Here is an 18,375-nt window from a genome sequence, read left to right on the forward strand (position 1 = left end):
TCTAAACAATAACCAATATTATGCCAGTGTAAACATTAGAAGGCACATTTTCTTTTAGCATTTTCCCCACTTCAAAAAATTACTCTGACAACAACGTTTTTCACATATTGCTTGAAAGAGCACCTTTCCCATTTTGAAGTACTATTATTGTTATTGAATGTATAGATACCTATTGTACTAACCTCAGAAATATGCAAGACTGAAATACTGTTGCTGGGACTTGAACTCTGAACCTCAGTTAACAGAAAAAGCTACAACTTGTGATTGATTCTTATGCTTCCTTGGGCAATCGGCCTACAGACAAATTTCTGCAAATACGTTTTGGCAGATTAAGCTATAGCACTGAATAGAAAGTAAAAAGGTATGCTCCCATTCCATTCTTTCACAAAATTACATGTATGCAATGCCTATCAGATTCATTGCTATGACATAGTGGTAATGTATCCTATAGCAAAAGCATTCCCCACTTTGTTCCTCATGGGCCCTGAAACTGTGAAACAAAGAAGTTCCCCAGGATCACACAATGTGTTCCAGTGGTCAAGGAAAATCCAGTAGGTCTGGCTTGTTTCAGGTGTATGCGTTCTTCGTTGTAATCGGCATTTGTTGTTGTGCGATATATTTGGATGCACAATAGAGAAACATGCAGACCACACCCTGATGCAAATATACCGAGAGAGGCAGGTTGAACTTGATAATAGACAGATGGGCGCACCCAGAAATATGTGCATGGTGGTTGGATAGATGGATGAATTTATGGACTTTTGGTTCAATGCAAGGATAAATAATTGGTGGGACGGTCAAAGGTGCATATAATGGTGGGTGTGTGGGTGAATGGGTGTGTTTGATTAGCTAAATGGATGTAACTGCGGGTGGATGGATATATATGTGGCTGTGGTTGAAGGATGCGTTTGTAAGTGTGGGTGGATGGCTATACGCATAGATGAGGGTATTTGTGGGGCTTAGTTGATGAATGCAACAGTGCGAGTACATTTGTGTTGAGTGATTGATGTGAGTAGATGAACAGATAAATAGATGAACACGTGGATGGAGAAGGGCGAAATTATTCAAACGACAGTATATAGAAATCAATGAATGCACAGATTTCCCAAATTATTAGCGGTCTCATTAATATAGTGAACCATTCATATATTTAACCTATAGCCCAAAAGGATCCTGAAACCCAAGCAGCTGACTAACACTCTCATCTAGAGAAGTATTTATTTAAAGCTGTTATTTCAACAACTGCCATTTGAGAAAACCCCTTGGTTAACAGAGCAGGATGGGGAGCAGAGAAATGATGGAAGTTAACATGTAGTTGGGGAAGAAGGTGTATCCACAGTTAGGCGAGAGGGCAGCTTCCTTATCCGTCAGAGAACAGGGCCAGAGATACTGAGTACACAGGCCAGTTCGGCAGAAAAAGAACACTTCTTTACCCGGAGACAGGTTGGGTATAGAAACAGTCAATAACCCGGAAGAGCTAGGCATAATGTGTCCCACTCTGTTGTGGGTGTAATGAGAACTATGAGATGGAATACAGCGAGGGCAAGAGCAGAAAGTGAATTTGAGATCATTCACTTCGAAATGCCCACCCATTTTCAAATGTTTTACCAAGGATTGGGTAATTAGAACATAGCCTGACTCTAAATGCTTGGCGACAGATTTACTAACATTTGACCCAGCGCAATGCAGCAAGACAACTTGCTGCTCCGGGTTAAACGGTGAGGGCAGAAATGCACCATTTCTACTGACATATGGCATATTCTTGCTCTCTCCCTGCGCTGGTGAACTAGTGCCTGCCTTACGCCGTGGTACCTTCCACTGTTCCAACTTTGAATCCTATTTCAATATGTGGGAAGATATTTCTATTTGAGACTTAATGATACAGCAATAGGCCTTGATAAAGTGGTTTCCTGAGAAACACATGGGCTGATGAAATTTGAAGAAAGGCTGATTATGCAACTATGATAAAAAAATTGATGGTCACTCATGTGATGCTGGACAATAGGATCATTATACAGTAGTGGAAAAGATGGACCTTCATTAAACTTGTATTACCAGGACACTTCTTAGCTTTCTTGGTGAAATACATAAGAAACTTAAAGAAAAAACACAATGGCAAACTGATTAAATGCTCTATATTGTAAGATTGAGGTACGTTCATATATATTGTCACACGAAAAATGCTTGCCATATGTTGAAATAAGATTAGCATTTTGAAATATATTTCAATGCTAGCTTAGGTGCAGCTCTGTCACAGGCATGTGCAGTCACCTGAGCACCAACTGATCCCTGCCTTTCTGGCAGCACAACATGGGTGACTGAATTTGAACAGTGCCTTGACCTCTCGACATCTAGGTATACATTCAAAGGGCCAGACAGCGCTCAGATTCAGTCACCCATCCATTGAGGGGCAGGCATGGATGCAGCTGGGAGTAGACGAGGTGAAATCATTTCAGATATGCCTGTTACCCACACACTCAGCCCTCACTCACCCTGATTAAGACCCACATACCTGCACTCAGAGATCTCCTCGGGCATCTGTACTAGCCTTTCATACCCCTAGCTCACTAGACTGCACACAGAGCGGGCCTAATTCCAGAGAACAGGCAGCGTTTGGATTCAGTGACTCCCCTGGTGAGGTTCTCCCTTTGCAAACCTCTGCAGCCCTCAGTCCTGTACTTTACCTGAGGATATACCAGTCTTGGAACTCTCTCGCTGCAGAGCCCAAGGGGCACTCCTCACTGTACTTGAGGAAGCAGATCACCGTATTGCACAAGCTTCAATGCAACGCCTACAGTGTTTAGTATGCCTGGGAAGATTGGCAGAGCCCTTCTGATGCGAGTGGAGACCACCAGAGTTTCTATGTGCATACACACACCCAGACCTCACACACTCCCTCGCTGTCTGCAGCCACGCCTGATGTACAGACTCTGCCTTTAGTGAACAAGTGGCCAGAGAGCTGCGACTTGGCTGTTCACACAGGTGTAACACACCCACCCACCATTCCTTCTTACACAAGAATTCCACCATAAAAAATCTCAGATTGACGAGAAGACACCTTTTCAAAGTCCTTGCATTTTCCACTATAAATGAAGCTCTATAATCCCACTTAAAGCAAGGCGCCAGTCTGAGACTACCTACTCTTGTGTCACTTCAATTTTCTCCATGAAGACCAGAGGAACTGCTTTTGAATAGTGTGGCTCAGCGGGCTAAGCAACAAAAGATGTGTGTGCGAGTGTCCCTCACCTGTTTGAATCCTATCTGTCATCGTTCTGCGGGCGATCCCGGGTTTCATTGTTTGGCTATTATCTACAAATAATGGACTGGCTACAGACTATTGAGTTTGTTGTGCTTGAGGAAAAAAAGACAATATTTTCTGACCAGACAGGGTTGGTTATTTGCAGCACGTTTTTGAAAAAAATATGAGGTTATCCTGGTCTTTTCAGCAATTGTTGATCAATCCTTGATCTACTTGCTATATCTCCTCTGAAATCTGTCTATATTGCTACTTTCAATGGGGTCATTTGTTCTCATCCCTTGAATTGTTCAAATTGCTTCAACATGTGAACGAACCACTCTATAAACAGGGAGACTAACTGATTGACTGAAAGCTTGATAGTGTGTGCTGTTAAAAAGTAGAAATTAAGACAGCCTTTCTAAGTTAACAACATATTTCTAAGGCGAAAAACCAAGGTTCTTTGCATAAATTGGATGGAAGTCTATTAAACAGCTTAGGTGACAGCTAGGAGAAAGCTTGTCCTCACCTTTCAACTTGCAATCACAGGGACCATGCGAAAATGTGTTAGGGAAGAAGATAAACAATGCAAACTTGTGAAACTTGTAATTTTATGTTCACTATAAATTGTGCCAGTGCCACAAACGGGTTAATGACAAAAACACAGGGCCTTAAATGTGATACATTTCTCAACAGGAAGAAAAAGAAGCTCCATCAGTAAAAGAGATACTGAAAAATGGCAAGGAAGAAAAAAAGTAGCTGAGCTCCAGTGTTCTGGACCATCTCAATTTGTTTAATGAGGGAAAGAGAAAGGCCTTGGACGAAGGTGGTTGGACGAAGGAAACATATACAGACTCTTGTGAAGAATATGAATCTAGTAGTAGTAGTAGTTAGAAGCACACTTTTGTGTTTGAACAGAAAAAGGAAAAGTACAATCAAATTGGTGCCAAGATTCCTGATGGAATCAAGAGGTATTTGTGCAGAGAGCAAGACCGAAGGACACCTGGCAGAGGACGACATCAATAGTAGACCTCTCATGACCAGCAACTCATGGACATATTCACAAGGATCTATCGTTGAGTCAATTACACTTTATTGCAGCCAAAGTTGCGATAAATTTATCGCCCCATTCACAAGCTGGTGTTAACAGCCCACAGCACCAGTTTACCCGCAATAGCAGCCGCAAAAAACGTCGCCACGGATGACCCCCGCAGCTATCGCTAATGAGATGCAGAGTAGGCGTTCCCGTGCCAAAAGCAGCGACAACGCCACTCCACAACATTCACAACGAACAGCCAGAACTGCGATAAGAAGACAAAACAGGCGATAAGGTGCAGCAAGAAAATAACACCTGCTCTGACCTGATGCTAAGTCGGACTGCAGCCTGCACCAGACAAGGGAGCACAGCCCACAGCCACATCGGAAGGGCAGCAGATGCCATGGAGCCACTGGTCATGCGGCCCAGACACCCAAGAGAGCCACAACCCCTACAGGCACCACCCCAGGACACCATACAGTACCCGGAACACCCCCCTCCCAGACACCACCCAGGCAGTGCTGACAAAGACAGTGGACCCCCAGGAAACACACCAGCCTCACAGACCCAACACCTGTCAATGTCATTGCCCAATACAGGCTCAAAAGGACAACCATCGCACGCATCATGACCAACAACGCCCAACAGGCCGATGGCACCAACACAGCAGACAACCAACATCCCACCCCACACAAAGCTGCTGGCTGTGCTGCACCTGTTTTCCCCTGGTACCCCCCAACCAACACCCGCCACAGTCGGAGGAGTCATACAGCCAGCCACATCCAAGTCACTCACAACTGTCCTGGACATCACCAACAGCCTGGTACCCCAGTCCCTATACATCCAACACAATGCGCAGGATCCTCTGGACACCAAGCAAGCACCATACACCATAGCTGGATGAAGGCACGTGTCGGGGGCAATCCACAGCACACATGTCATACTGGTGCCCCCTGCTGACACAGCACACAATCGCCGCAACAGAAAGCACACGTCTCGCATCAATGTGCAGGCAACATCCGAACACCATGGAACCTCCACCAATGTCGCCTCCAAATGCCCAGCCACTGTGCATGGCCCCTTCATCCTCCGACAGTCCATCAGCAACCAGCGTCCCCAGAATGACACCAAGGGTAATGCACAGCCCCTTGGCAAGTAGCAAATGAACACACCACTCACCTCAACTCCACAACCATGCAAACCACAACTCTGGCAGTGCACACGTCACAAAAACAAAACCAACATGCAAAACAACATGCCCACCCACCAGACACGACAGGACAACTCACAATGGTAACCTGGGCAAGCCGTGAACATGAGCCATCAACGGCATGGCACCTCAGTCACACAATAGCCGAATGTTCGGAGAGGTGGCAACGAGGCATGTGTGAAGGATGCAGAAGAACCATGATTGGGAAACTACACAATGCCTAGAGTGGTGGAGATGTGCTGGTCAGACCGCATTATGCAGGACACAGCCATATCCATGGCTACATACACCTCTGGTGTATGGAGTGTAGTGGACAGTGGACGCGTCCATGTCACCCCAGCCAGTGGGGGACTTTGCGGAAATTTTTCCGGTAATGACCCCCCCGTAAGCGTGAGCGGAGTGGGATGGCCTGGCGTACGCCAGGCCAGCGAAGGGGTGTGAATAAAAAGCACATAGCCCTGGGCATGGTCCTTTTCCGGAAAGTCCAGTGTCTCTGCCAGGGTGGCGCTCACCATGCCACGAGGCAGACCCCGTCCTCGTGAGTGGAGTTGCCTGCGATCCTGTGTGCATGCCGTACCCCGGACCGCTGGACCCCGAACCCGTCAGGCCCGCCCCTGCGCAGCCAGGCCACACTGATCACCTGCCGACACCGAAGTGTGTCATGGAGGGCCCACCACGTGCAAGCGCAAGCTCCAAGCCTGAGGCCTGTGAACTTGGCAGCCTCCTAAGACCATCACGGGCTCCACGACAGAGGCCCGCTTTAGTCCTTTCTCGTTGACGCACTCTACTGCCGCCTCCGGCCTACACCACGGTCAAGTATGTCACACATTTGGAACTGAGTCTTAATTACACCATGGCAGTGAACATCATTTAAGGCAGAGTTCATTTCACTATAGTCCCTTCGATGTGGTGCCACCAAGTCTGTGCATAGCATTACAACCACACGTGTCTGTGGGCCTACGAGGATTACTGCCCTCGTCCTACGTAGTGCACGAGTAGGTCACAGAAGTGGAACTGAACATCGATTATTCAAAGGCAGAATACATCTCCTTGCACGCAAGGTTGCAGTCCGGAGGGAACAGGATTATCGTTACGGAGGTGATCGAACACTACTGACAACTGCCCTGGTGTCACTAACCCTGTCCATCGCGAGCCAACGACAGGTGGGTGTGGGCCACTGCTGACCGCTGCCTCCGGCCTACACTGCGGTCCAGTAGGTCACAGAGTCTAGATTTAGCGATGGCGGAGTTCATATTAGTGTACCGGCATCATCGCAGATTGCATCCCCTCTCTGCACCGGTGCCACTAAGTCTGTTACCTGACATTCATGGACACTCTCTGGTCGTACATTGGTGGCATCTCAGTCTATGGACTGGGGGCTAGTGTTCATCCTCATGTAGCTGATACCGAATTTATGGTGAAAACGAGGCTGGCGCTTTCCACTCCTCCATTTGCTGCTACCTGATAACATCAGACCTTCCGTATCATGCCCTGGAGAACACCCTCCTCTGTCCCCTGCAAGCCTATGCCACATTCACCTTGGACATCGATGAGGACCCGCTCACTGTGCGTGGACCTACCTCAGTGCACCGCAAGTCACCGTTCCGTGGTAGGGGGCCTGTGCCGGCCGCTGCGCATACGGGGCCACTAACTCTGTGCTGGTCAGGTCCGGGACCCTTCTTCTGAGATATTGGATGGCCACTGAGGCGATGGTCACAGGGTCATCAACGCCATGTGTCTGTGGCCCTGCGCTGTCCGCTGCCTCCGGCCTCAACTGCAGTCCACCACGGCTCACACATCAAATCGAGGCCTGACTGACCCGGACGTCACATTACCGCGGGAGACACACGTCACTGCAGGAGCACCTCCAACCGCCATCTGCCAGAGCTGAAACGGTGGTCCTGACGGACGTACGGAGTTACTCACACCTGTCGTGGATGCCATCATCAGTCAGATACCCTACTCAGCACTCCAGGTGCAACTGACTGAGCGCACCGCAAGCCATCGTCCGTTACGGATTAGCTTTGTGTTGTGGCGAGGTTGCGCCGCAATGTCACCTCAAGCAGTGTGGGAGACCTGGGACGCTGATGAGGAAGGTGATACAGATCTAACACACCCCACTGCATCTGCATCACGAATGTCTCAAAGGGACACAATCCAAGACTTTTTCTTTGCACGGGCGCGCTCAGCTGTGGTGCCCCTACCTCAGTGCACTGCAACTCACGGACACTTCTGTTTGCATGTCGTGTTACCTCTGGACTTTCTCCGGCTCCCTTCATGTTGCTCAGTAGTTGACTCTGTCATGCAGGTGTTTTCAGTTTCCGTTGCACTGGTGTCCACTGTTCAAGTGGTTGCCAGCACCAAGCACTTTGTGCGGGCTGGCTTGCACTCACCACACACACATCCAGCACAGGCGTCACTGTACATGTGGCCCTGCCAATAAAGGACCTGGGCGCCGTGCCCGTAGCCAGAACAACATAATGTCTACGTGTGTCCCTGTGGTCTTGTTGTATGCATGAGGGCCCTGTGCACTACGACATTACATTGTGCTGTGTACATCGGATGCAGACATGTCACCGTAGGCAGTAGATTTGAGCTTGGACATGTAGCTTTGTCGTCACCCACTCAATTCGTAAGGGGAGTGGCCAAGGCCGTCGTACGCAGGGCCAACGTGGGTGTGTGACTGCTATTTGCACGCCACTGGGTGTGGTTCTGTACTGTGTGTGAATGTGCATCTGCATGTGTCTCCATAGCAGTGGGGGAACTCTTTTGTGGGGTGTGGGTGGTTCCTGAGGGTGATAGACACCAACGTATGTGTTCTAGTTCACCTTCCATGGTTTTGGCACCCACTCACACCTGTTGGGCCACCTCCTTTTGGAGTGCTGGCACCTGTCATTGGGGTGCCATGTGTGGGTGGGTGAAGTGTCGTGAGCCAGCTGTGCTCGCAGGTGCTTCCTTCTGTGTGGTCTGTTGCAGGCTGTGTGTTCTCCTCTGAGTAGCTTGTCTGCCCTGGTCCTGGTGGTGGGTTGCGTGGGGTATCCATGGGCTGTTGTAGGGCGTAGGTGTCGACGGTGTGGTGGTCCTCTCTGGCATCACAGATATAAACCAGAACAATGCGCCAACACATATGTCAGCACAATGTCAACATGCATCTCCGCTTCACATTGCAGAGGGGCACACAACACCTCCAGCAGACCACAGAAGTGATAACTTTGTGTTGGTTGGATTTTGCACGAAGGTGTGCATTTTGCAACATATTTATCCTTCCACAATCCTGTTGGAATTTATACTGCAAAGTATTCATGTACGAACTAGTGGGGCTTTCCCTATTTCTTTTTTTAATTTTCTTCTGTTTGGAAAGGATGACTTAAGAGTGTTAATTACGGTCTGGGTTAAGAGTATGTTTGGTTGTATATGGTACCCGTTGTTTTTAAGGCAGTAATCAGAAGGCAAGTTGAACTGTTTTTGTGGGGGGCAGATTGGAAAGAACTTAACGAGATAAAATGCTCAATATATACCAAGGATATCTACAGGGCCGGCTTTAGCACTGGTGGCGCCGTGTGCGACAATGTTTGTTGGTGCCCCCGCGGGCGCTCCCCACAGACTCCCTCACTACCACCCTTTAAACAGTTCCCCCTCAGGTCTCCATAACCACTCTCTCTCAGATGTATTTATTAGAGCCACCCATGCCAGTGTAGGGTGTCAGAGCACTTTACATCACAAACACTACACATAACTAATCAATCATAGGTGTGTAAATCAGTGTATAGGAAATGTTACATAATACAGAGGACTACAAGGTGGAGGAGTTGCATGTCATCCATACTGGTAGAGAGTATAGTTTGAGTGCTTGGTCTGGAGAAGCACATACTCAGAATTTAAAACATAATCCCATGGTTGGGGTTACATTTAATAATAAGGATTTGTTTTTTTACTAAAATGAACTCTTTTTGAAACATTAGAATAACGAAAGAAAGAGGAAAACATCATAATGCTCAAATCTATACCTTGCAGTTTGAATGCAGCTCTTTGATGACAGTTATTAGCTCACTGTTCCATGTTAGGATTTTAGCATCTACAATGCTAGCAAGAAAAGAATCTCTCTGACAAAAGCACTGACCTCTTTAAACTATATGCACTTTGTGATCTGCATGGTACACATTCTTTGCAGCAGGCACATTAGCCCTCTGTGCAACCATAAAATGAGTTAAAACTTCCACTTGACAAAACTCCTTCACTCTCCAGGAAGAATATTAATCACCTAGTTATCTTGACATTTTTATTTTTGTATGAAAATTACGGAGGCCAGCAATGCAGCAGCAGGTGGTTTTAAAACAATAAAATACTTCCAAACACGGCGTCCCCTCGACAAGTCAGCACCCTGTGCGGTGGCACCGGTCGCACCACCATAGAGCCGGCCCTGGATATCTGTGAACCAGACTCTCTCCCTTCTTACATGTAGCATCCTGTTTTAGGATATACTAGAAGGAAATACATCCACTTGAAATTCCTGCTGTTCTTCATTATTGGATTTAAGATTGGATGGAATGCTTTTGCAAGCTCAAATCAAAAACTGGTTAGTATTTGTCCTTCCCTTAGAAAAAGTGTATTTAAATGATTATATAATGAATTTGCTAAATGCACTTGTATTTCAGCCTCCTGTTGTGGAGACGCTGGAACCGGTTGAGTAGATCAAATTTATTGATAGGCTACATGGTTGTGAAGTCAGGAGCACAGACTGCACTGACCACCACCACAGCTTTAACTGCACTTCTGTTGAACAATGACATTCTCAGAACTCTATACGACTGAGTTTCATCACATCAGAGTCTGATTTGAGTCATTTGCTCATCCAACCAGGACTGAAACTGATGTTCGCTTTGCATCCCCTCAAAAGCTTAAAGGTTGAATCTTGAGTGGAGGAATGAGGTGAAGTTCTGTAAAACCACAGCATGTTACTCAAAGATTTAGCAATGTCATGATTCCCTGATTTGGCCCCCTTGATGCACTCCCCACCACATGATTCATCCTCTTGACAGGGCCATTTGTCTGTAGGTGGTACAAGGAATTCTTGGAATGTTTCATACCACACGAAGCAGGAAAAGCTAAGAGCTCATTACTCACAAACTGAGTTCAATAATCAGAAACAAGAATCCCAGTGAACCCTTCTCTCATGCACGCAAACTTTGGGAATCCCACAACACTGGAAGCATTAGCCTCTCTTATTAGCTTGACTTCAGGACACTTAGACGCATAGTCCATGAGTACTAGCACGTACAAAGAATAACCAGGTAATGAATTGAATGGTCCCGTCACATCAATCCCCAATCTGACCCATGGACCAGAGGGCCATTAGATAGGCAAAAGGGGAGGTAAAACCACTTTGAGGCTTTTATCAACAACACCACAGACACAACAATTTGCCACAACCTCATCAATCTCTACATCCATTCTTGGCCACCAAAAACATTCTCAAAAGTGACGCTTGGTAAGAGTTGCACCCAAATGACCTTCATGGGCTTTTTTAATGATGACTTGTCTGATCACATGGGGAGGGACAAGCTTGTCACACGCAGCAGCATACCATCCTCAATAGAAATATCATCCGCAACCTTACAATAAGGATGTAAAAGGGGTGACAACATTTTTCCCTAGGCCACCATTTTCTCAGAAACACACATACTCCCTCAACGCACCTTTCCAGTCTTCCTCAGAACACAAATCAAACTCAGGTGTGTCCTATGCAGCTACCAAACAATCTTCACGATCTTCATCACAAAGTTCACTGAAGTCCAAAGCCCAGCTCTCATCCTTTTTTTTCGGGAAGCGAGAAAGAAAATCAGCTCTCAAATTCTTTCTGCCAGCAATGTGGGACACATCGAACTGGTACTGCAGCAACCTAGCGACCATTCTGAAGATCCTTCGGGTATAATATTTACTGACACTAGAGCCCAAAATAGTGACTAAAGACTTGTGATCTGTTTGCAACCTCTACTGCCTACCCCAAATGTTTGGATGAAATTTCTCAATGGCCCACAAATATGCCAGTAGTTCCTTTTCAATGACAGAGTAATGGACCTCAGCGTCCCTCAATACTCTGGAGCAAATGCCACAGTGTCCTCTTTATCTCCAAACCCATGCATCAATATAGCATCAAGCTCCACTTGGCTCATTCATCTACAATATGCATCTACAATGGGAAAATGAAATGTGCAATTTCTCCATCACCAGGGCATAAAAAACATAATTTTAAAAGGCTCTGATGATAGTTACATCACCCCCCCACCCCTGGGACATCTAGGAGAGACCTTGGGGGTCCTGAATACGCAAAACAAAATGTTAGTCCACACTCCACAGTCCTCAAAGCACCAAAGTCGATTTTGGGAGGGACTTTACTACAATGGGGGAAGTGAAATGTGCACTTTTTCTATCCCAGGGCATATACAACATATTTTACAAGGACCCTGCTTATCATCACATGATCCTCCCACATGACACCTAGGGGAAACCCTGAGCGTACCTAATATGTAAACATAACATAGATTATCACTTTTCAAGTACCTCTACCACCACAGTCGAGTTTGGGCACAATTTACATTTAAAAGCAGTGCTAAAGAGCAGGACTTCTTTTAAAATGACCTCAGGTACTCACCAGTGCACACATGCAAGTGCAATTAAGGCTGTTGGCCGCAAAACATCCATGCCCTATTATATACTAGTGTCTTAAAGGTAGTTTTAATGCCCTTGCCCTATTATAAACTAGGGACCTATAGGGTAGGTCATGCCATTTATAGATGCACCCTAACACATAGCATACCCTAATGCATGTGTGTGTTTGCAACATAACAGTGAGTGCTTTCAACATAGAACTGGCCCTGGGCCTGCCCAGTAGAGCCCAGGAAACTCTCAGAGTCAGAAAACCAGCATCCAGGGGTCTCAAATGGACCAAAACATACCGGAGGGGGGGGGGGGGCACTGCAAACAGATCCGGATTCCTAACAGTTATGGTATCAGTAGGTAGCAGGGGGAGGATCAGGCAAAGCCTGTTGGCCGTGGCATGTGAAATGGGAGTGTTTGGTGTAAGAGGTAGGCAGTAATCAAGAGAGGCAGCTTTGTTTACAGTCAGACCAATTTCCACCGCTCCGAGCATGTCAACTGTTTCCTACAGGATGTAACTGAGTTTTAGAGGCGATATATGTTCTTGCAGCCTCTTGTTTTCTAGAGTAAAGGATGCTACATGTTAAAGCACATGCCCTCTGTTCCAGCTGTGTGGTCGTTATGATTTTAGTGGTTTGGACTTAGTTTCTGTAATGAAGTGGAGTATAGCAGAGTCCCACTGCTGGGTGGATGGACTGATGCTTTTTATCCTCCTCTTTCTGCGAAGAACCACCACTTTCTCTCCATAATAAAGCTGTAAATCCTTGATTCCTGTAATGATAAAATGTTTTAAAACCATCATGTTGCCCAGTTGAGCTCCAACCTAATGTGCTGCAGATAAACTCATCTGAAGTTGTTCAGTCATGAAGACCTGGTTTGGATTTTTTCCCTTAGTAGTGTTGTGCTTAGTTCTGTTTCCCCTCTAAAAGTTCAAAGACCGATTCCAGCAGATGCACATGTACCCATGGCCTACTATATTAGCATAATTACTTTGAACTTTCAAAATGACTGTTTGCTGAAGAAATACAAATCATCTGCTCCATTCTGTTTCTTTTTATTTTTTCAGCACTACCACTTTGCGAGCCCCGCTGTCTTCAATGTACTCCAGCTGCCACTCCAATAACCCTACTTAGGGGCTCATTAGGATGGCGGGCGGATTTGATCCGCCCGTCATCATAGCGGTGATTGGGTCCGACCGCCATGCGTGCAGCGGTCTCGCCCATCCAATTATAATGGGACCGCAACCGCTGCGGTCGGATTCCGCACCCTTAACATTGAGGCGGTGGCTGCTGACAGCAGCACCGCCACAATGTCAAAAAGAGCATCTTGTACATTTCACTGCACTAAGTGGCAGGCACTACACTGTGCCTGCCACTTGGTGCAGTGAAATGTAGGAGGGTACCATGGGTACCCCCGAGTGCACCCACATCTCCCCCCAACACAAGGGGCAGCTGCAACGGGCCTTGGAAAACATTCTCCGCCAGCCTTTCAATAGCGGTTCAACCGCCACGGAAAGGCTGGCTTCTGCCGGCATCATAATTGTGCCGGCGGAGCCTGCTTGGCTCCGCTGCCATTGTGAGCATGCAGACTGCTCCACCGGGCACTCGTGATGATTGCTACCAGTGGAAAAGCGGCGGACGGACTTCCCCCCTGCCGCGGTACCCACCGGGATCCTATTTGTGCGGTGGGTAAATCCTGTGCGATTGCAGAAGGACAACCACCACCGCCAGCCTGGCGGTGGCGGTCCTTTCGCCATCCTAATCAACCCCTAAATGTGAGATTCTTTGGTGTCCATTATAGTTCATACCTTCATCTACACATTTCTAGGCTCTTTCTCTTTATTTTGGCACATCTTTAGTATAGTTGTGGAACATTTTCCTTACAGTTGCTACATATATCTCACTCCATGCCCATATATTTGATGCTTTCACACTTGGGCTGCTCGGTTACCAGGATTTTTTATGCCACCATAGCGAATTGTGCATGAGACTTAGCTTATTGTGATGTATACATATTTTGCCATTTAGGAGATCCCAATTGGGTAGTAACTGTGTGGACAACTGAGATCTTCTTGTGACCAATAGTGGTATTTTGAGAAAACTGGCTGATGCAGCGTTAGGTAGCACATGATCTTCATTTTATTCACAATTATTGTATATTTCCTTTCTGCCTTGTGTGATGTACACTCGGCCATCATACACATTTGTTGTCTCTCACCTATATGCTACAGTTTTCTTTTCCTTTGTGCTTCATTTATTTCCGCTCTCCAAATGCTACAGAATTCATGTTCCTAGTTTTTCTTATTCCTCTGCACTTATTGATGGGTTCTGTAAGAAACTGGGTCATTAGTTAAAAGAGGTAGAACCCCCACTCCAATAATAAACACAATCCTCATCAGGGTGAACCACAAAGGTCGCTAAATAAACCAATGCTTAACCCTCTGGTAGCTTGGCACACAAGCAGTCAGGCTTAACTAAGAGGCAAAGGGTAATGGATTTATGCATTACTCAAAGAGCAATAAAGTGATAACACAACTAAAGAAAAATCCAACACCAATTTGGACCAATAGAGAAAAAAATCAACAAGTAAAATGACACCAAAATGACAAAAATCCAACTGGAGATATGAGTTTTTAAAGTTTTAGGTCAAAACAGCATCAAAATGCACAAATGCCACTCGCGATTATCTGGTCACCCTGGACCATGGAAACAAAAGTTTCATCTGACTGTGTTGGCGAGTGGGACAGATACAGGGACCAGGTTTGTTACCCTGAACAGTTATTTTCTCAAGTACGCACTAGGAGCTGTTTCACATTGGTGGGCACTGCAAGAAGTTCTTGCCAGAGCGAGGAGCAGGTAGGGCATCACAGACAATCACTGTTTTGACGCGAAGAGCAAGTAGTTGCTGGAGCTCCACGTTGGTGGTCATTGTAGGCTGCAGTGCGAAAATCAGGTCCTGCTGTAAGTGCATGTTGCCAGTCATCGCCGGAGATTGATTCTTGGCGTGAAGAGGTCACTTCCTGGTTGCAAGAAGCTCAAACTTTCTGCACCATCACCTTCTCTTCATTGGGAGTACACTCAGATCACAATAAAGGGTCCAGGGCCTGGGAGGTACCTCTTGGGTATTATGACTCAGTCCAGCCAAGGCAAGCAGTAGGACTCTGTCAGGCCCAGGCAGGTCCAGTTGGTGCTGGTCATCTGGGCAGTTGCAGGGAGTCATTGGGAACCTAATGTCCCTGTAGCTCAGGAGGTCAGCTACTTGACCATTGGGGTTACTTTTGGGGAGCCTGGATTCAAGGCAAGCAGGTCCTGTCTTCCTTCTTCAGACAGTATAGCAGTCCTTCTTCTGAATCTCCCACAGGTGCAGGAGTGTTGTGATGAGAGGTTCTAAAGGTGCCACTTTATCCTCAGTGCCAGGATATGGGTGGGCGATGCCCCCTTTTGTCTAACCTTTCCCCTTTATTGTGTTTGGCTCCAAACCTTCTAGGGTAATAGACCAAAGGCAGGTCTAAATGTGGCAGGTTGCCTTTTGTAGTCAGGTAAAATCGTGAGGCTACCCTTTGAAGCTCTGGAAAGTCTGAGTACAACCCCAGGAGATCATTCTCAGGAGAGCAGCACCCTTCCCCACACCCAAGGCCCTTTAGTCCCCATGTCTGGAAGAAATCCACAAAACACCACAGAAGAGCCATTTACTGTCATGTGACTCTGAACGCTGGCAGAAAGGTACATTTGGTTTAGGCGGAAAAATGCCAATTTTGTAAATATTTTTACATAACCAGAGTGTGGCTGTGATTATTCAACCAACACGTTTAGAAAAAACAGGTCGATTGAGTTACTTTTCTTGACCCATGTATTTATTCATAATTATTTCATTGATATTTAGAAACATATTCTGAACTTTTTTCATATAAACAAATATTCCCCACAGAACTGTACCAAACTGTTAAGTGCAACAACTGTGCATACATAAAATATAAAAAAGACTGTGAGTTATTCATCAAAAAATCTAAACATCAACTGAATGGATATTACATATCAAATAGACAATTTCAACATAAACCTCATTAGTACTCTTAGAACCAGTCAAATGATATTTTCAAAATCAGAGGCTACAATCACAATTGTTCTCTGTGGTGTGATCCACTTGTGGAAAATGGCACAATAATCTTGTGAGACACTCCCAAAGGGTTTTCATAGATGCGTTTTGAACCACTACTAATTTAGGGTTCTCCTCAGGACCATGGCTGGTCGTGATCTGTGGAGGAATGATACATGAAGTATGTTAGCTGATGATCACCTGACTCTTACTTGTTCAACAGGGTAGTCCCACTATATGAATGAATGTGTGTACCTTGTGTCTTCTGACACAGAACACTTATATGGGTTTTTCTTTTGGTTCCTCTTTTCCAGACTGCCTTATGGTTTCAATTTGCCTTCATTCTTCTTCTGGAGAGAAAGAAGTAATGATTGGAACTTACACAAGAATTACATAAAAATTAGTATTAATGAGGCTGAGAGCTTAGCTGTTTAGCTACATTGTCTTTTATTGCATTTTGTTATATGCGTTTGTGTTTGAGTGTGAATTTAAAAAGTTCACTTGAAGCTTCCTATTGCAACTTATCAGTTTAGTTCACAGGCGCTGCCTGGTTGGTGCTTATTTGCTCCTCATGCCACTCCTCTTCTGGAACTCAATTCCTGTCGATCTTCATCTTTCTCCCTTTCTACCCATTTTTCACCACAAACTCAAAACCTTTCCCTCATTTGTATGCATCTTTTATGAGGACTTTGCTTCCTCTTTGTAAATCTCCCTCTTGTCTGCATTCCTCTTTTGTTGCACCATATGTTACTGCTTGTTGAGAGCTTCTAATATTTGAAAAATAAATAATCGAACAATACTGAACAGCACTGAATTGGACAATTAGGCCAGACAATATATAGGGAGCCTGCAATCCCTGTAAAAAAGCTATTCTCGAATTTCCTTTTTACAGGCGACTTGTGACGCACCTGGTCATCGGTTTAAGGAAATGACGTAGGCGCTCAACTGTAAAAACTTAATATATCCCAATTCCTGCTGCCAGAGCTGGTAGCCAAGTGGATCAGCAGGCCACAGAGCATAACTAAAACTGCCGTTTCGAAAAATGAAATGTGGCTTTTCCTTCTTCTGCTCCCTTTTTCTAGATTCACAGTGATAATCAGAAAGGAGATAGGCACTGCAACATGTTTATTTTTCACACTTTAGGTAGTTTTAGGAAAAATAGAATCTCTCCGCATATTTTTACACATTCTGAGAAGCAGCGTTTTTTCAGATCTGCCTTTTATTAAACGGATTCAATAGCTTTCTAGCGTGTTTAATTGTGCACTATAGATCCCACATGTGTTGTTCATGTTTACAAGCATCCTATCTCTTTCACAGGAAAGAGCAACAAACCAAGGATTTAAGCATTTTCCCCACTGTACATTATAAGGATGTTGCAAGTCACCTTGGAGTTCCATAACCGTGCGAAGGAGCTCAGGCTTCGGCCTCACTCTTATATATGGTCACGGAACTCCTTGGTGACTTGCAATGTCCTTCTAATGTAAGGCAAGTGGTGCGTTATGCTCTATATATCATGTAAGATAGTTACATATATATATATATTTAAACTATTTTACTATTTCAAGTGCATGATTCAATGTGCACATAAAAACACATACAATGCAACTAAAGAGAAACAGTCTAACAAATAACTGAAACGCAGAATTTGTGAAAACAAGTGAGGGTGATGATAAGAAAGAAAGCACTGGCAATGTGTTGCAGACATTGGTGAGAAGACAAATATGAGCCAGACAGTGCTTATTATGTGCGTTTTCAAAACACCTATGCACGGCATCATAGTCACTTATTAGGTTGTGACAATGTGCTAAATTTTCCACTTTGCTGGAGTGTGGATAATGTTTAATTACACAGGGACCCTTGATTCTCAGACAAAAGGATGAACACATTCTTTATATAGTCTGATAATTTGCAGTCGTTTTAGAGATGAAAAGAATATACATTTTACCAGATAAACAAAGTAAATTCAAAAATTCGGCATTCTGGAAATACAGCAACTAAAAATTGCCATAAGGGACAAAAGCTGAGGTTTAAAATAGAGATGACAGCTTTCAGGTTGTGTTGCACTCTCTTACCCCATCCGAAAAACACAAAATCCCAATGGTAATAAAGAAAATCACAAACGACTAGAAAAAACAAAAACAA

This window comes from Triturus cristatus, chromosome 2_2, assembly GCF_964204655.1.
Source record: "Triturus cristatus chromosome 2_2, aTriCri1.1, whole genome shotgun sequence".
Taxonomy (NCBI): Eukaryota; Metazoa; Chordata; class Amphibia; order Caudata; family Salamandridae; genus Triturus; species Triturus cristatus.